The sequence below is a fragment of the Mandrillus leucophaeus genome, unplaced genomic scaffold, assembly GCF_000951045.1.
Source record: "Mandrillus leucophaeus isolate KB7577 unplaced genomic scaffold, Mleu.le_1.0 Scaffold51, whole genome shotgun sequence".
Classification (NCBI taxonomy): domain Eukaryota; kingdom Metazoa; phylum Chordata; class Mammalia; order Primates; family Cercopithecidae; genus Mandrillus; species Mandrillus leucophaeus.
The window spans coordinates 2,332,753-2,353,446 of NW_012105475.1; the positions used below are offsets into that span (position 1 = coordinate 2,332,753).

At 42.3% G+C, this 20,694-nt stretch overlaps 1 long non-coding RNA gene across 1 annotated transcript; it reads right to left on the bottom strand.

Annotated features, from left to right (window-relative positions):
• Positions 1–5,521: 5,521 nt before the first annotated feature.
• Positions 5,522–13,158, bottom strand: LOC105551169. The gene is made up of 3 exons (XR_001007831.1): positions 13,051–13,158; positions 12,108–12,274; positions 5,522–5,748 (listed from the first exon to the last, which is right to left on the bottom strand). It is a non-coding gene; the product is annotated as an uncharacterized LOC105551169 (long non-coding RNA).
• Between the last annotated feature and the right edge of the window lie 7,536 nt (positions 13,159–20,694).

Sequence of the window (20,694 nt, forward strand, 5' to 3'; positions counted from 1 at the left end):
AACAGAGCGAGACTCCACCTAAAAAAAAAAAAAAAAATGCCGGGCGCAGTGGCTCCTGCCTGTAATCCTAGCACTTTGGGAGGCCGAGGCAGGTGTTGAGGTCAGAAGTTTAAGACCAGCCTGGCCAACATGGCGAAACTCCATCTCTACTAAAAATACAAAAATTAGCCAGGTGTGGTGGCATGGACCTGTAATTCCAGCTGCTTGGGAGGCTGAGGCAGGAAAATCTCTTGAACCCAAGAGGTGGAGGTTGCAATGAGCCGAGATTGCGCCACTGCACTCCAGCCTGGGAGACAGAATGAGATTCTGTCTTCAAGGAAAAAGAAAAATCTCAGTTATGGTCTTAAAGTCTGAGAGGCCAGTTCCTATACAAGAAAAAGATGGTGATCGTCTGTGTCATGAAAAGATCCTCAGACGCATTAGCCTGTGGACAGACACCTTGCTGCAATCAACCTTTACAGCAATGAGTTTCCTCTACAACCAACCTCAAGATTTCTCTCTAGATACTTTATACAAGAATGAGATCTGAACAATAAGGAAGGAAACTGCAGATCCTGAATTTTCCAGGACAATTTAGATGTTAATCGATTTTGTCTATAGGTATTGATATTGGTACACATGCAACCCAGCAAAAAAAGTCCCTTGTCAGACCAAGTGTCCTGGTTTTTAGTTCAGAAGCATCGTGTTCTTCCTCTCCTCAAATCACTGCTGCTTCCTCCGCTCTCACCTGGAAATCTATGTCGATTTTCCTACAGATTATAATGTGCTCATCTAACTAGTCTCCAGATTCATCTGCCCTGCTCCTCCCTGCTTTAAAACAGCTCACGGGACGGCTGATCGTATTTATATAAGTACATGTAGACTTAGGTGTGCATACATATCAGAAATTACATGAGCTTTCTGTGGCCCAAGAGGTGAAATTATTTTGAGCTACCCACTCCATTTTCCCTCCTCTCCTCACACCATTTCTCTATCTGTGGAATCCCAGAGTGATTGCGTAGGATTTCTATTAATTCTCCAGCAGAGACTTTAAGCCTGGGGTCTTGTTAGCCTTTGGGTTCCTGCTTCTAGATATGATGCTTCTATTCTGTATCATGTTGATTTGGACCTAAACCCAGTCCCTTCTTCCATGTACACCCACACATACACACTCACACTCACACATGCATGCAGGCCAAATGACTCCATACATTCAGGATGTGGGGTACAAGGAGAAAAGTAGACGTCAAAAGCACCCAAAAGCAGTCTGCATAAAATGGTTCTTAAACCGGCCGGCACGGTGGCTCACACCTTTAATCCTAGCACTTTGGGACACCAAGGCAGGTGGATCACCTGAGGTCAGGAGTTCGAGACCAACCTGGCCGACATGGCGAAACCGCATCTCTGCTAAAAATACAAAAATTAGCCAGGGATGGTGGTGAGCTACTCGGGAGGCTGAGGAAAGGAGAATTGCTTGAACCTGGGAGGCGGAGCTTGCAGTGAGCAGAGATTGCACTACTGCACTCCAGCCTGGGCGGCAGAGCAAGACTCCATCTCAAAAAAAAAAGAAAAAAAGAATAAATAAATAATAAGAAAGAAATCAACTTTACACATTGCAGTTCTCTCTCTCTCTCTCTCTCTATATATATATATATATATATATACACATATATATCTATCTCTGGGGGTGGAAGGAAAGGAGACTTTATTTACATGTAGAAGATGAGGTGACACTTGGCCAAACTGAACATTTGGAGTAGAAGATGTCAATAAGAAAGTAAGCTCCTGGATCCCTCCCCTAAAATTCTCAGCAATATTGGTGGTTGTAGGAGAGTACTAAATTCTCCGCATCTGGTAAGATGAGGGCTACGGTACATTTACACAATTTTTAAAAGAAAGGGTGGTTGAATTGGAGGCAGAAACATTTGAAATTTGAAACCTCAAAATCCAAAACTACAACAAAAGAAGACACAACCACAGCGACCCAGAGCTGATGCAATGAGAATTCACAGGATAATAGAAATATCCCAAGCCAGAAAGCCAACTTTTCTGTATCTGAAATGTTACTACATGCTCTCTGCAGCAATTTTCCTCAAGTTGAATTTGGGTGAAAGGTTTATAATCCAGGAAAATCCTATATGCAGTTATATTGCCAATAGTTTAGAAATTTTAAAGCACATCCCTGCATGTTTATCTTATTTGATTCTCCCAACATCTTCCTAAGTATCTCTCGGGCGTTGGTTACCACTAAACCATGCCGCCTATTTCAGGAGCTGGGGCTTTGCTTCCTCCACCACGGAGCCTCTGGTGTCAGTTATCCTGCCCTGTTTGGGGTGCCCCTGTGGGAAAAGTTTGGGGCCTTTATCTATAGGATGAACCATGGGCAGTAGGCAGGCAGCTGGAGGAACAGCTGCCTTGACTCGAATAGCACAGAAGGGCGATACTCTCTAATGCAGAGCCTGCCACCAGGGGTGCTGTAGGGGAGAAAATACACTTTTCCTTACCCATTGCAAGGTCCATGGCTGAGGCACCTATAGCAAAAGACAGATTATCAAGAGAAAAGCATACCAATTTATTTACATTTCATGTAACACAAGAGCCTTTGGAAACCAAGGCTCAAAGAAACAGGGAAATGTGTTTTTATGTTAAGCTTGATGAAGAGGGGAGAGTGGAGGAGAGGTGTGATGGGACAAAGGGAGTGTGATGTAATAGTAATAAACTAGAGGGAACTTAGCAAGGCCAGTTTACTCAGATTCTTCTCTGTGTCCCTGCCTGTTCATTGATAAGGATTCTTTGGCCTATAATTCCAAAGAAGTCCAGTGTGGTGGTGACTCACGCCTATAATTCCGGCAATTTGGGAGGCCCAAGTGAGCAGATCACTTGAGCCCAGGAGTTCGAGATCAACCTGGGCAACATAGGGAGACCACTGTCCCTACAAAAAAATATAAAAATTGGCCTGGCATGCTGGCATCTGCCTGTCGTCTCAGCTACCTGGGAGACTGAGAGGTGGGAGGATCACTTGAGCCCAGCACGTCAAGGCTGCAGTGATTGTGCCACTGCACTCCAGCCTGGGCGACAGAGCAAGACAGCAAGGACTTATCTCAAAAGAAAAAAAGAATGCTGCTTTTCTCTGGGTATAGAAAGGCCACCTCTCACACGAGGATCTTGTGACCCACGCCAGAGGAAGGTCAGAGAATTCTTTTATGGCCTTCTTCAGGGGACAATGGCAGAGAAGACCAGAGAGGGAACTTCCTTCTTCAGTTCTCTCAAACATCAAGGTGCCATATTTTGGGGTAGTCTGTCCCAAGCCCCCAAACTGCACACAGCGCCTAGCATGGGCCTGGCGTGGAAGACTTCCATCTGCTTGACTCTTTCGCTGTCTCTATTGGTATCAGCATCTCTCATCACCAGCCCCGACTGTCTCCAAAGCCAGGACACCCCATCTTTCTCTTCCTCACCCCTGCAGCACTGGTGACCTTTCGTGGTGACCTTGGCCTCATCACCCTCATCCCCTCACCTCACTTCCCTGCTGGGCTGAGTCTGCCAACTCCTCACTTCTCTCATCATCCTATTTTTAAAGCATAAACCCTATGACTTGCTGCTCCATTCCCTCTTTTGATTTCAAAAGTATACTTTGAGGCCAGGTGCAATGGCTCACGCCTGTAATCCAGACACTTTGGGAGGCTGAGGCAGGAGGATCACTTGAGGTCAGGAGTTTGAGACCTGCCTGGGCAACATGGTGAGACCTCATCTCTATAAAAAACAAAACAAAAAAATCGCCAAACATGGTGGTACGCACCTGTGGTCCCAGCTACTTAGGAGGCTGGGACAGGAGGATCCCTTGAGCCAAAGAGTTTGAGGCTGCAGGGAACTATGACCTTCCCATTGTGCTCAGCCTGTGCAAGAGCAAGACCTTGTCTCTCAAAAGAAAAAAAAATGTACTCTGAAAGCAAAACCAATGAGCAAGACAAATGTCGCTTTCCCTGCCCTTTTGCCATCACACTTCTTGTGGTTCTCAAGGTCTATGGGCATCTCTGACTGAACCCGGAAGAGGATGCACAAAGAAGCGAGGAGGAGGAAAGCACACAACATCATGGTCTGGCTCCATACAGGTGAGATTTATTACCTGCATTTGCATATGAGGACACTGGGATGGAGATTTGCAAGTGACTTGTGCAAGTACAGTCAGGCCATCAGCGGCAGCACCGCTGGAAATGGACCTTCCAACCCATGCAGGGAGGGAGGGAGGGACTTTTACTGTATTGGGTGGCTGCTCAGAAGCCCACAAGGATTGGCTAACATATTCTGGATGTATAACCCTAACTTCATCATCGACTTTATGGCATGTCAATAAGATTAAAGCAGCAGGCAGGCCGAGTGCAGTGGCTCATGCCTGTAATCCCAGTACTTTGGAAGGCCAAGGCGGGAGGGTTACTTGAGCTCAGGAGTTTGAGACCGAGCATGGTGGTACACACCTGTAGTCCCAGCTACTTGGGGCTGAGGTGGGAGGATCATTTAAGCCCAGCAGATCGAGTCTGCAGTGAGTTGTGATCATGCCATGGCACTCCAACCTGGATGACAGAGCAAGACCCTGTTTCAAAAACAAAGAGCAAAAAAAAAAAAAGCTCTACAAATAATTCACCATGTTAGTATAATATTTATGCTTTACCAAGCACATCACCATCCATCACCTCATTTATCCTTATGAAATCTCCATGACACAGATGTTATTCCCATTTTATAGGTGAAGAAATTGAGGCTCAGACAAGGTCATGAAACTGGGAATTTGCATAATCGAGAATTAAAGACTGTTCTTGTCTTTGGAAGTGGAGGTCATTCTCCTGCATTTGGCTGCTCTGAAATACTTTTACGTTGTTGTTGTGGACAGACAGTCTCACTCTGTCACCCAGGCTGGAGTGCAGTGGGGCGATCTCAGCTCACTGCAGCCTCAACCTCTCAGGCTCAAGTGATCCTTCCACCTCAGCCTCTCAATTAGATAGAACTACAGGTGGACCCCACCAAGCCTGGCTAATTTTTGTACTTTTTTGTAGAGACAGGTTTTTGTCATGTTGCCCAGGCTGGTCTTGAACTCCTGGGCTCAAGTGATCCTCCCACCTTGGCTTCCGAAAGTGCTAGGATTACAGGCCTGAGCCACTGTGCCTGGCCTGCTCTGAAATCCTTCATGATTGACCATCCCTACATCTCTTGGGGTTGTGGGTCATTGTGGCACGAGTAGCTTTAACTCAATTGCTCCATGACTCTCAACAACTAAACAGTGTTGTAGGTTTGTTTCTGTATGCCCCAGTTCACTTTATGGCACCTCGCCGTCAGAGACCATTTGTCTAACCCAGGCCAAACATCTTTCAAATGGGTGTTTGTTCTTAATGGCAATTCTATATGAATGAAAAATTTGGATAGATTGTTCCCTGCTGCTACTGGAAAAGTGCTTGCCATAGATGTCTTAGTATTAGACATGGCATGAGAACCTGTGTCAGTTAGGATATAGACAGTCACAATTAAGAGGAAAGGTAACTGGACCCGGTTGAAACTATAACACAATTTTATTGGTTCTTCTAAGTGCCAAGTTTACAAACCACGTAATCCTCAGGTATGGAATTATCTGGACATTTATGACACAGTCAGGGCTTGTGGACTCCATTCATTATTTCTACCCTCTTCCAAGTATTTGGTTTCTCCATTGTTCTGGCCTCTGTCCTAGTGGTGCAATGGACACATCAGTTCCTGTTTCCACATCTGTGCATACCTTGTCTGAAGGAAATGAGATCAGTTTTGTCCCAGAGGTCTAGGCTAAGCCATAGACCTCTTAATGGAGTTTTATTCTTAATGGACTCGTGGAGTGCCATGCTGGAACCAGTCATCAAGGCCAAGGCCATGGATGCACCAATTGACTTAGCCCAGGTCTGCATTCACCCTTCGAAGCCAGGGCGAGTATCACCTTTTCCTGAACCATATGGTCCCCCAAATGGAAAACATACACTGTTGGAAAGGAGAAATGAGGAATGGCTATTGGGGAGGGAACACCAAGTGTCTACCACTGCAGAGCTTCCCACTCCACATGCCCGGGCATGTGGAGTGACTGGGTTAAGATATGCTGAGATCACGGCAGGCCTTGGAGCTCACACAAGGCTGGAACAGCCAGAGTACCAGTGAGATCTCCATCCTTGAGCCATTGTATAGGCTGTACAAACATGTCTACTTTCTAAGCCTGCCATGATAATAAAGAATTGCCAAGTACTATGCTACTGAGCCATTTTGATGGTTCTTATGCCATGAAAATAGTTTCACAGTAATAGCCTCAGGCAATCTTCTCCTGACAGTAGTACTTTTATAAACTATCTTCAATTTCCATTTCTAGAAAAGGTTGTGGAAAAACTAGTTTGGATAGCACCTAATCTCTGAGTCTCAACATAGGGTAAAGTATAGCTTTGACATCAAGAATCAATTGAGTGCGCTTCACCAACCTTCCCCATAAGCAGGTTTGGGAATTATCCAGCTAGGTTTAATTGGAGATGATACTGGAATCTAGCCCTCTAGCTCCCCTAGACCAGGGTTTCTTATTTGGGGGTCTCAGAGATAAGCACTCAGCCCTCAACCTGGCTTCCCTCGTAGAGCTTTGGTTCCCAAGGTCTGAAAACAAAATGTAGGGTGAGGAGAAAGGATATATCCCTCCCCAATATCTCAAGCTGGTCTAACTCTTAAAGTTACAAAAATGATCTATCCAGAGTTTTTCCAGGGCTGACCTGAAGCTTGGTTGTAGGGAACTCTTGAACTTACATTGAAAATGAGGGCAGGGCATGGTGGCTGGCCGGGCGCGGTGGCTCAAGCCTGTAATCCCAGCACTTTGGGAGGCCGAGACGGGCGGATCACGAGGTCAGGAGATCGAGACCATCCTGGCTAACACAGTGAAACCTCGTTCTACTAAAAAAAAAAAAAAAAAACTAGCCGGGCGAGGTGGCGGGCGCCTGTAGTCCCAGCTACTCGGGAGGCTGAGGAAGGAGAATGGCGTAAATCCGGGAGATGGAGCTTGCAGTGAGCTGAGATCCGGCCACTGCACTCCAGCCTGGGCGACAGAGTGAGACTCCGTTTCAAAAAAAAAAAAGAAAATGAGGACATAGGAGGAAAGGGAAAGAAGGGGCTAGCCAAAGTCCTTTCCTTTCCATCTTTTCAACCAGGCCTTTAGCAGGTGATTGGGGCCTGGCTCTTTCTTACTTTCCCCTTCACCCTGCCTTCATTCTAGAGATCCTCAGTATAAAATCTAGAGAATATAGCAGTCTGAAGTAAGATGTGTGTTGAGAAATGCTAGGTGGCTCATACCTGTAATCCTAGCACCCTGGGAAGCCGAGGTGGGAGGATCACCTGAGCCCAGGAGTTCAAGACCAGCCTGGGCAACATAGCAAGACCCCATCTCTGCAAAAATTACAAAAAGTTAGTGGGGCTTGATGGAACATGCATATGGTCCTAGCTACTCAAGAGGCTGAGGCAGGAGGATCACTTGAGTCCAAGAGTTCAAGGCTGCAGTGCGATATGATGGCACCACTGCACTAGGCAACAAAGCAAGACCCCATCTCATAAGAAAAGAAGTGAAGAGGCTGTGCACAATTGCTCACACCAGTAATCCTAGCACTTTGGGAGGCCGAGGTGAGCAGATACCTTGAAGTCAGGAGTTCAAGACCAGCCTGGCCAGATGGCAAAACTCCATTTGTACTAAAAGTACAAAATTAGCCAGGCTTGGTGGCACACATCTGTAATCCCAGCTACTCAGGAGGTTGAGGCAGGAGAATCACTTGAACCCAGGAGACGGAGGTTGCAGTGAGCCCACATTGCACCACTGCACTCCAGCTTGGATGACAGAGCAAGACTCCATCTCAAAAAAAAAAAAAAGTAAAGAAAAAAAATCTTAGTTACTTGTATGTAGTGTTTCCCCTGTTCTAGGAAAAATAAAACATGTATCTATGCATAAGCAATGAAACACAAAGTGTGTAATTTAGGTGATTCCGCATCTAAGTTAAATGTGCCTATCTTTCCACTGAAAACTGCTATTGCACAATGTAAAGCCAAGTGGTAAAAATTCATGTGAATAATTTTAAATTGTAGTTTTTCTCTAGTTAAAACAATTTTAAATAGCAAACAGAAAACACCAAGACAAATTGGCAGAGAGGAAAAAGACATTTGAGTACCTTTAATGGTACTGATTTTGTGTTTTTGGAAGGGGCTATATATGTGTACTTTGCCCTGGGCCCTGCGAATTCCAGAGCTGGCCCAGGGCTGAGCTTAGACACCTGCATTGGAAAACCACTGCCAGAAGATTCAGGTGCACAACCAGAGCTGGGGATCTTGGGTCTATTTCAAAGGCTTCCGAGTCCTCTACTCCTACCTGCCCGCTTCACTGCACACCTGGCCCCCTCCACCTTTGCCTAAGGCAGTCCTGAACTCAAAGTATTCTGCCTTGCATAGCTGTAGCTCTCTCTCAAATAAGACTTACCCTATGTGTTTAATTTTTATTTTTTTATTTTTATTTCTTTGAGACAGAATCGGCTCTGTTGCCCAGGCTGGAATGCAGTGGCACAATCTCAGCTCATTGCAACCTCCACCTCCCAGGTTCAAGCAATTCTCCTGCCTCAGCCTCCCAAGTAGCTGGGATTACAGGCACGCATCACCACACACAGCTAATTTTTGTATTTTTAGTAGAGACGGGCTTTCACCATGTTGGCCAGCCTGGTCTCGAACTCCTGGCCTCAAGTGATCTGCCCACCTCAGCTTCCCAAAGTGCTGGGATTACAGATGTGAACCACCACGCCTGGACAAATGTACTTAATATTAAAGCCTACACTTGCCCAGCTGCTCTGAAATGATAGCTCAGTTTTAAAAGCACTACGTCCTGACGGCAGATGTTACACGTTTTTATTCCTTGAAGTAACAGGCTCTTTTCTCTCGGTTTCCAAATGCTCCTTGACTTCTCAACTAAGTGTACATTGACACAATCACAGTCACTTTCCTAATCAACTCCTAATTGCAGTGGTGCGATCTCAGCTTACTGTAACCTTCACCTCCCGGGTTCAAGCGATTCTTCTGCCTCAGCCTCCTGAGTAGCTGGGATTACAGGCATAGGCCACCAGGCATAGGCCACCATGCTCGGCTCATTTTTGTATGTTTAGTAGAGATGGGGTTTCACCATGTTGGCAAGGCTGGTCTCAAACCCCTGGCATCAAGTAATCCATCCGTCTTGGCCTCCCAAAGTGCTGGGATGGCAGGCATGAGCCAAGCCACTGTGCCTGGCTGACTGTCCTTTTCTCTGGACAGAAACGTCATCCCAAAAGTTTCAAACCACCCTATTGATGGTTTTGACCAAAGAAACCAATCATTTCATCATTCTGAGATCCCCTCTACTGAACCTTTTTATTTGCATTTTCTTCTATGGCAAACCGTTCACCTAGGCTTAGGATGAGAGGTATCTTACAGAACTTTCACTGATTTCAAATAGCCTACACTGTTACTAGATCTGTATGTATTATTTATGTCCTTAGAAAGTTAGAGCTTTCAGAGGGCTAAGATATCATCTAATCCAACTCTATGCTTTACTGGTAAGAAAACTAGCTCAAAGAAGTTAGTTTGCTCCTAGCCACCCAGCTAGTATTATGCTGGCCTAGTGCTATACTTAGGTCTTCCGAAGCTAAGTTCAGTTCTCTTCCTTCTGTATCAGGGGGCAGCTTCGTTTACTTCATATCAAAATCACAAAAAGCAGATTGAGACTTCTTCAGAGTGTTCTACTTGCGTGAGCCCAGAGGGAGAAGGAGAAAGCAAATTGGAGGCTCTGGGTGGTCAGCCCTTTAGTAATTAAGAACTGGTGTTGGACTGGGCACGGTGGCTCATGTCTGTAATCCCAGCACTTTGGGAGGCTGAGGTGGGCGGATCACAAGGTCAGGGGTTTGAGACCAGCCTGGCCAACATGGTGAAACCCTGTCTCTACTAAAGATACAAAAAATTAGCCAGGCGTGGTGGCACATGCCTGTAATCCCAGCTACTTGGGAGGCTGAGGCAGGAGAATCACTTGAACCTGGGAGGCGGAAGTTGCAGTGAGCTGAGATTGCGCCATTGCATTCCAGCCTGGGTGACAGGGCAAGACTCCATCTCACCAAAAAAAAAGAAAAAAAGAAAAAAAAGAAAAAAAAAAAAAGGCCTGGTGTTATTTTTAGTGTTGTAGGAATGATGCCAGTGGTAAAAAAAAAAAAAATCACACTGCTTAGTTTCAGGGATGATGATGACCTCGTCATCTCTATAACAGCCACCACCATCCCCAGCCTACAGCCCTCGCCTGAAGCCCTCACACTACTTCCTTGTATAACATCATAGGAGAGAAGTAAAGACAGGACTTGCTGCTGCTGTTTTAAGAAACTGGAGAAACGCAGACTAGAGGTGCTGGAAATAGGCAAGGCCAGGACCCAGCAGGACCAGCTCAGAGGCGGACTTGGGGACAGTCATCTCCCAGGCAGCAGGTGGAAACTAGAGTCAGAACCTGAGCCAGGTAGATTTGCTCATCTAAGATCCAACAATAACATGCATTTGTAGATCAATCAGCTTTGCTCTAAAACTCTAAAGAGTTTCTACATTGTTACTTCATTTAATCCTCAACAACCTTGAAATTTAGGTATTTGTTTTTTTATACAATGAGAGACGAAGAAGCCCAGGTTTAGAGATGTCGAATGACTTGAGCAGCTACAGAAGTTCAGTTCTCTTTCCCCCATTTCCCTAGTGATGTTTTGCTTGTTTTTTTCTTGAGACGAAGTCTCACTGTTGTGCAGGCTGGAGTGCCGTGGCACAATCTCAGCTCGCTGCACCTCCGCCTCCCAGCTACAAGTGATTCTCGTGCCTCAGCCTCCTACTCATGCATAGCTGGGACTACAGGCATGTGCTACCATACCTGGCTAATTTTTGTATTTTTAGTAGAGACAGGGTTTCGCTATGTTGGCCAGGCTGGTCTTCAGCTCCTGACCTCAAGTAATCCACCGGCATCAACCTCCCAAAGTGCTGGGATTACAGGTGTCAGTCACCGCACCTGGCTACCCAGTGGTTCTAAAATATCTCCCAATGCAATGTAAAAAATACATCAATTTTTAAAAATTCCAAATGTGGGAGTGTGACTCTGGAGGAGAGTTAAGGGAAATGTGCCTGGAAAGGGAAATAAAGCCCAAGGGCAAATATGAACCTGTTATTGAGAGTAAAAAGGATGAGAGGCCAAGGGCAGTGGCTCATGCCTATAATCCCAGCACTTTGGGAGGCTGAGGCAGGAGGATTGATTGAGCCCAGGAGTTTGATACTAGCCTTGGCAACATAGAGAGACCCTGTCTGTACAAAATTTTTTTTTTGAGATGGAGTTTTGTTTTTATCACCCAGGCTAGAGTGCCATGGTACAATCTTGATTCACTGTAACCTCTGCCTCCCGAGTTCAAGCGATTCTCCTGCCTCAGCCTCCCGAGTAGCTGAGATTACAGGTACGCATCACCACACCTGGCTGATTTCGTATTTTTAGTAGAGATGGGGTTTCTCCATGTTGGTCAGACTGGTCTTGAACTCCCGACCTCAGGTGATCCCCACACCTCAGCCTCCCAAAGTGCTGAGATTACAAGGGTGAGCCATTGCACCCAGCCTGTACAATTTTATTTATTTATTTATTTATTTATTTATTTGCCAAGTGTGGTGGTGTGCACCTGTAGTCCCAGCTACTCAGGAGGCTGAGGTGGGAGGATCACTTGAACCTGGGATGGTGAGGTTGCTGTGAACTATGATTGTTCAGCTTGGACAACAAGTGAAACCTTGTCTCAAAAAAAAAAAAAAAAAAAGGATAAGAGCTCAATTTTCCGAAAAAATATCCACGCTATCTGACCTACCACCCTGGCTTAGTAAAGGGTATTGCCATTATGTTTCTAGCTCAGAGTTCGCAATCCACTGCCATAGCCCCAGTTACTATCACCCAAACCTGTTATCCAAGTGTCGTCTTCATGGACAGAATATGTTGCATTTAGCAGCCGCATTATGATAATAGAGTTCCCCCGCAACGGAACTATTGTTACTTCCAGCATTAGACGCAGGCATTAATTTACATATACCGCATACACATCACTGGAAACGAGCCTGAGTCCAGATTCTCCTTTTGCAGAGAGATTTGATAGGCCCTGGATGTGGATGCGGGGCTTCACATCCTGATACCCGCCATGACCATCCATAATGCACAATGTGGAAAATGCCCTCCAAGGAAACCGGGCTGTTGTGTGTGAACCTAGTGAGCAGGCATAGAAACAGGAGGGCTAGATTAGAGCCTGCTCTATAGCGTTTTGATGTTTCCCCAGCCGCTGCTGAGGCTCTGAGAGCTGATCAAAGGTACCTCTGCAGGCTCAAATTAACACAGAGTTAGTGAATCAGGCCAGCACCTGCCTGCAAATGGCAGCATATTTCACCAAATCAAGTTAATCTTTTCATCAAGGCAGGAGGTGGCAATCCTTTCATAAAACTTTCACAAGTTAGGTTTATTCCTGTTGTACCTTAACTTTCTGAAGGAAAAGCAATGAAGGGCCTGTTGAATTTTCCTCCCTTGGAGGTACGTATTTATTTTAAAGCTGATCTTTACCTCATGGTGTATACCATTGAAGACCTCCAGCCCTAAAGAACTTGCCTTGTTTCAAAAATGGTGGAAGTTTTGGGGTTGAAAGAGAAGAACGGGAAGGCATTGTCATAAATCTTCACTTTCCTTTTAATGCAGGTGGGATTTATAACTTCAAGTATCTGTATAAGAGCAGTGCCTCACCTCTATTTGGGGAAATATAGCTAAAAAGCCACAATTTTTGCAGAGAGAAAACAGAAAGGCGCAGCACAGAGTAAACTATAGCCACTAGGATAGATCGAAAGATTCTAACGGAGTTCAAATAAAAAACAGAAACTTACTTAAAAAAAAAAAAAAAAAGATACTAGCCTAAGGCTGCAGGCTCAGAAAACTGATACCTACAAAGGGAAATGAAATGCATTGAATAATAGATTAAGTGTTAAGTTAATACTTACGCAGAGACGTTTCAAAACAGATTTCTTGCCTTGGAGGAGTTCATTATTTCAGGCATTGGCTAGTCATAAGACTTAGGAAACCAAGAGGATGTGTCAGATCCTGCAAGTCTCTCCAAGAAGCAGATGTGGTCACAAGGAAATGGAATGGGGGAGGGGAGGAAGGAATTTGAGAGAGCAGAAAAATAAGTTGAGATATTTGGAAAATAGAGCTTGCATATGATCATCTGACAAAAAAAACCCCAAATTTTTATTGAAAAATATAATAAAAATGGAGACAGTTCCAAGTTGTTTCATTTCGGGGATAGGGTGTGGAAAGAGTGTGAGCTCACAGAATCACCCCATGAGTGTGGGCCCCATTACAGCTGGTAACCACAGACAAGCTGAACTTTGTAGAGTCTCAGTTTTCTCAGCTACACTAATGGGAATAAAACATCCCATTAGGGTTGTGAGGACTAAATATGTATATATGGTATTCAATAAATACAATAATAATAAATAATAATTTAATATAAGGTGTTTGATAAATATATCTTTTCCTTCTCAAATTATCCAACACTTTCTTTTTTTTAATTATTATTATTATACTTTAAGTTCTAGGGTACATGTGCATAGCGTGCAGGTTTGTTACATATGTATACTTGTGCCATGTTGGTGTGCTGATCTAACACTTTCTTTCACTCAATACTGGGTTTACAGATGATACTGGAAAATAACACTATAATGGAAAGGACTATTTTTATTTATCTATTTGTTTTTGAGATGGAGTCTCATTCTTGCCCAGGCCGGAGTGCAGTGGCATGATCTCCTCTCACTGCAACCTCCACCTCCCAAGTCCAGGCGATCCTCCTGCTTCAGCCTCCCAAGTAACTGGGATTACAGGCATGCACCACCGTGCCCTGCTAATTTTTGTATTTTTAGTAGAGATGAGGTTTCACCATGTTGGCCAGGCTGGTCTCGAACTCCTGGCCTCAAGTGATCTGCCCACCTTGGCCTCTCAAAGCACTGGGATTATAGGCATAAGCCATCATGCCTGGCTGGGCTATTTTTTTGTTTGAAGTTTCTTACTTTTAGTTTTTCAGTTAACAAAAGTATATATTTATAGTATACAACATGATGTTTAGATATATGTATACATTGTGAAATGACTGAATCAAGCTGTCAGAGAATTTAAAATAAATGATGTTCTAGATTGTATAGATTTTTTGTACAAGCAGGCTAGGGGAAAAAATGTTTTGTTTTGTTTTCTTTCGAGACAGGGCCTTGCTCTGTTGCCCAGGTTGGAGTACAGTGGTGCAACCATGGTTCACTGCAGCCTCAAACTCCTGGGCTCAAGCAATGCTCCTGCCTCAGCCTCCCAAGTAGTTGGGACTAAAGGCGCACGCCACCATGCCTGGCTAACTTTTTATTTTTTTGTAGACAAGATCTTGCTATGCTGCCCAGATCAGGAAGCCCCCATGCTTAGCTGGGAAAAGATGTTGACTAATGTCATACACGTTGGCTTGTCACAGAATCATTCAAGTAAATCAAATTTCAAAATGAAAATCAGGCTAGGCACAGTGGCTCACACTTGTAATCCCAGAACTTTGGGAAGCCGAGGCAGAAGGATTGCTTGAGCTCAGGAGTTTGGGACCACCAGCCTGAGCAACACAGCAAGACCTCATCTCTATAAAATTTTAAAAGCTAGGCCTGGTGGAGCTCACCTGTAGTCCTAGGTACTCAGGAGGCTGAGGCAGGAGGATCATTTGAGCCCAGGAGCTCAAGATTGCAATGAGCTATGACCATGTCACTGCATTAAAGCCTGAGTGACAAGCAAGATCCTGTCTCAAAACAATAACCATCACCACCAAAAAATCCCTGAAAATCACTGGGAAGAAATTAAAAGCAACAAAACATTAATAATCAGACTTGGTAACAAGTCAACAAGTTGTTTTGACTTGTTAAACAGGATAATTTTTTAGAAGAGGCATATGTAAAAATTTAATGTGTACCTTTTGTTGCGTTTCAACCTATTTACAGTCTCTGAAAGCCCTATCCTCATATTACAAATTATATGGAGAGAACTTATGCCTTTAGAGTATTAAAATATGTTAGCAAAAATTTGAGACAAGATAGGACAATTGAATTTGTCCTAAGATCATAAGTTAGAATGATCTGATCAAATAAGAATATGTTCAAGTTTCAGTAATTTTCTTTATAAAGAAAATAGTTTGGAGGCTGGGCACGGTGGTTCACTCCTATAATCCCAACACTTTGGGAAGCCAAGGTGGGTGGATCATTTGAGGTCAGGAGTTCAAGACCCGCCTAGCCAACATGGTGAAACCCTGTGTCTACTAAAAATACAAAAAAACAGCAGGGCATGGTGGCACATGCCTGTAATTTCAGCTACTTGGGAGGCTGACGCAGGAGAATCGCTTGAACCTGGAAGGCAGAGGTTGCAGTGAGCCGAGATCAAGCTACTGCACTCCAGCCTGGGTGACAGAATGAGACCCTGTCTCAAGAAGAAAAAAAAAAAAAAATAGTTTGGAATATTTTTTAAAAACAAAACAAGCTGACACTTCCTAGAGTAACAGTTTATCTTCTGAAATCTCTCCATGGTATTTTCCTTACCTGTATGTTAAATGTTTGTCTATAAACACGTCCCTTCTAAACCTGAGTAAATTTCCATCATTGGATTTGGTTTCCTTTGTAAGTCACCCACAGTGTGCTTCAAAGGTTGCACATTCTATTGATGTCTATAACACATTTCATTCAAAAACCCCGTTTCCTTGATATTTAGTTAAATCCCTGTACTACTTATTATTTTTATTCATTGATTTCTCCTGCTTCCCTTCTTTGCCAGCTGTGCTATTGTAACCATTAACCCTAAGTTACTGCTCTTCTTTCAGCCACAAAGCGTTTATTGAACGTCTCTCTTTTCAGCCTCTGAATCATAAAACTCAGCCCAGAACATAGCTGTTTTTAATTAGAGGTCACGATTTTTGGAGGTTAAGACTTGACACATTCTCCTGTTAATGAGCTTAATGAGACCTAAAACTGATCTCTAAACATTGGTTTTTGCTCTCTGGACAGTTTCCAGAGATAAATTTTACTTTTTGATTTAGTACAAATGAATATTTTGTATTCCTGCAGTGTTTTGGGGTCTATCACTCAGAGCCTTAGCTTTACGTATGGTATGAGTTATGTGTATATAGTCCCAAATATCAAATTTATGCTAAACTCTAATTGAACAAGCTGACCTGGGTGACAAAATAATTCTACAGCAAATTACATTTCTGTAAGACAAATTACATTTCTGTAAGACTCTAATTTTCAGTCCTTCTGGCCAAACAAAAAGACTACAAAAACAATTTTGTTTTGTTTTTAGGTCTGGAAAAAGAATGGTCAACTCCCCATGTTCTGGATAAGGAGAGAAACAATGGCTGATTTAAAGAATTATTTAAGGCAATGGTTCTCAATCTTGTCTATGCATTGGAATGACTAAGAGATCTAAAAATTCCCAACTCGAGGCCACAGTATTTTTATTTTATTTTATTTTATTTTTTAGCTTTCTAGGTGATTCCACTGGTGTCCAGTTAAGTTTGAGAACCACTGATTTGGAGTTTCAAAGTAACTATAGTAAAATTCTAGTTTCTAGTAATACTGGATTTTTTTTTTTTAATTCCTTTTTCAGACTAATTCCCCCCGGGTAACAATCATAAAGTGTGAATGAACAAAAAGTTAAACAAACAAAAAGCTAGTTGAAGGCTTGAAGAGTAACCAAAAGCAAAAACTGGAGGGTCATCTCCCCCTAAAAGAAGAGAACTTCAAGATGTACAAGTTTGTACCTTTATGGCTGAAGGCAGTTCTCATTCTTCAGAAGGTTACGGGTGGCAGAAAGCTGCAACTTCAGTGGCTTGAGATGTCAAGGACAGAAATGGGGTGGGTAGAGCAGAGCAAAAGTTAAGAAAGTTAGGAGAATAATTCTGGAAAGAGGGGAACTGAAGAAGGAGCAAATCTTAACCTCTGAATAGAAATTTTGTTCAAATCCCTAGTTGGTTTGTGCAGCATGGGAGACGCCAGTGGCCCCACTTAAAGGCAGCAGCCGGAAGCTGCAAACTAATCAGAGACTTCAGCTGTGATTCATTACACGATAGTTTGAAGTTGCAGTTCAGGTGAACGAGCTGCTTGAGGACAAAAGTTAACGGTTCAGAGGAATGTAGCTGAATCCATAGTCTTTATTGCTGTACCATCCATATTGTCCAGCATATAATAAAAAATCACTGGACGAGTGAAAAAGAAAAAAGTGACCCCCATACAGAAGTGAAATACAGTCAATGGAAACTGATTCTGATTGGGACATGTTACAATTAGCAAACAAGTATTTAAGGCAGCTATTATAAATGCTTATAAGGATATATATTCATAATTAGTAATGAGCAATCTCAGAAGAGAATTAGGAATGCTAAAGAGCCAAATGGAAATTTTTTCCATGTGAAAAATACTATAACTATAATGAAAGTCCACTGGATGAGTTCATCTGCAGACTGAAGACAGAAGAGTTAGTGAATTGCAAATAAATTATACAAATTATTCAATCTAAAACAGAAACAAGACTAAAGGAAAAAAAAAGCTTCAGAGACATGTAGGACAACCTCAAGTGATCTAATGTAAATTTGCTGGAGCTCTAGGAGACAGGAAAGCAAGAAATAAATTGAAAAAATGGCCAAAATTTCCCAAGTTTGATTTTACAATAAATAAAAATAAAAACACAGATTTACAGATCCAAAAGCTCAATGAACCCCCAGCTAAATAAGTACAAACTATATGTAGGCACATTTTAGTGAAACTGCTAAAATTCAAAAATAAGACAGCCAGAGAAAGACATTATACATATAAGACTAATGATACAAATGACAGACAGCTGATGTCTCATCAGAAACAATGGAGGTCAAAAGACAATAACTGCCTTTACGTGCTGTAAGAAAAAAAGCTATCAACCCAGAATTCCCCATCAGTGAAATGATCCTTCCAAAATTAAAGTGAAATAAAGCCATTTTCCATGAGCTCATTTTCAAAGCGTTTCAATGAGCCTAAACTTCTCACAAGCAGTCCTGGACTACAACTCTCAAAGAAATCATTCAAGCTGAAAAGGAAAGACCTTAGATGTCACTCAAATCTATAGGAGACAATGAAGAACATCAGAAATGGTCAATGTTTGGCAAATATAAAAGATACATACATTCTTTTTTCTCTTAATCATTTGAATGATGCTCATTTTAAGTGAAAATGATAGCATCGTACTGTTGTGTTTATCATGTATGTAGCTGTAAATGTATGTGAAAAACGAAGGAAGAGAGGGAGGGTGAATGGAACTATACTGTTACAAGGTTCTGTATTTTATATGAAGCTGTATCATATTAACCCTAAGTGGATTGCAGTAGGTTAAACATGTATGTTGTAATACCCTAGAAGAACCATTTTAAAAATATGGTGTATAGTTTATAAACCAATAGAGAAAACAGAAAACTGTACTTGTACCCCCTAAATCTATAAAAATAGGCCGGGCTTGGTGGCTCATGCCTGTAATCCCAGCACTTTGAGAGTCTGAGGAGGGCAATTCACTTGAGGTCAGGAGTTCAAGACCAACCTGGGCAACATGGTGAAATCCCATCTCTACTAAAAATACAAAAGAAGTAGCCGGGCATGGTGGTGCATGCCTGTAATCTCAGCTACTTGGGAGGCTGGGTCACAAGAATCCCTTGAACTCAGGAGGCGGAGGTTGCAGTGAGCGAAGATCACGCCACTGCACTCCAGCCTGGGTGACAGAGCAAGATCCTGTCCCAAAAAAAAAAAAAAAAAAGAACACTTTTTTAAAAAGAAAAATTAAAACAAAATCAGAGAAAAAGACATTATATATATGAGAATTATATATATGAGAATAATGATATTCTCATATATAATATCTTAATATGATATATAATATATATCATATACAACAATAAATGATATATAATATATAATGACATGATATATATGAGAATAAAAACATTCAACCTGAAAGAAGGCAGGAAAAGAGGAGCAAAGAAAAAAGCCAAATGGTAAACTCAGTCTAAACATATCAATAATTACAGTAAATGTAAATTGACAAATGTTAAGTAAAAGGCAGAGATCACTAGACTAAATAAAAAAGCCAGACCCAAACTACATGCAATGGGATGAACTTCAAAAACACAAATAGGTGAAAAGTAAACAAATTAAAAAGATATATTGCACCATGGAAATTATAAGCATAAAAATCATTCCTATTTGGCTTTGATATGAACAGCTTTTTACATGTATCTTTTCAATTAAATGTACCTGTTTTTAGATAATGGATTACATTCATTCAACATCAGCTATTATCAACCATGATCTGCAACAACCTTAATAGGGAAAAAATGAAGTAAAACATAGGGAATTTAAGGTGACTTCGTTTTTCTTTTAAATGAGTCATATGGCTCCTTTCCTTCCCCTTCCAGTATGAGTGATGAAACACTGTTTAACAGGGCAAGCCTTTTAGGACTTGCTCATTTCCCTCACCTATGCTAAAGCAAAATGTTCAGCCTTTGATCTAGCTGTTGGAGCAAGTAATGATTCTTGATCACCTTTGCGTCATTCATTTTTATTAATGTTTATTTTGTTCCTTGTATTTACTTTTCTAGTACTTTTTGGGTTTTTGTCTATTTCTGTGACTCTCTGAGGTGGGGCCAGACCACTCTAAGCTGATGTGCCCCACCAAAGCTGCACCCCACAGGCTAGAGCACATTCCCTCACTTCATTTTCTTATACCTCTCGGTAGTCATCAGCAGTTTTCTTCTTTCACTTACAAGAAAAGTCTTTTGAGTTTAGCTCTTTCTACAGTAGGGACTTTCTAAAATAGTTTCAAAATTAGACAAATTTGTGAGTAGGATTTTTCTACATTCTTTAAACAATACTGAAGCTCCGATGTTCCCTCACACTTAGACAATTCATAGCTGGGGCAGGGCTGGAAAGAACATGACTGTAACAACAAAGAAAGCTCGTACTAAGCATGACTACAAAGAATGGTTTTGTGGCATGTGACAAATCTGCTCAACCATACAAGTGAAAGGAGCAACACCAATTCCCTTCTGGCCATCTGGGCTTTATAAGTGATTGTCTATCCCAACCAACTCCACTTGTACATAGCACCATTTTTTCACAAACTGTGACCTTGGAAAATACTCACCTAATAAACGAACAATCCCGCCATAGACAGAACCCCACTGTCTATTTCATCATTTTAGACAACATTTTAAGATGTTTTAAAAGGTAGTTTCTCTGCAAATACTATGCTATATTTGAATACAAATGTCTTAACTAAATGTACCACTGAACAAAGGTTAAAGGGTAACATGGAAAAAGGGCAAGAGATTGCTTGGGTTGTTTTCTTCTGTAAGCTTAGCAATAACCGGATGCTTCAAGACTTTTCTTTACAACACGGCCATGTTTTAAACTATGCAGGACAGATCAGTAAGGGATTTAGTGGCTAGCTAAACACTGAAATGATTCATTTCAATTTGCCATGCAGTTTAAGTAAAGCTCTAAGGGCCTACTATGCCTCCTATCAAGAGTAAATATCACACATCCTGTTTATGCAAACTGGCT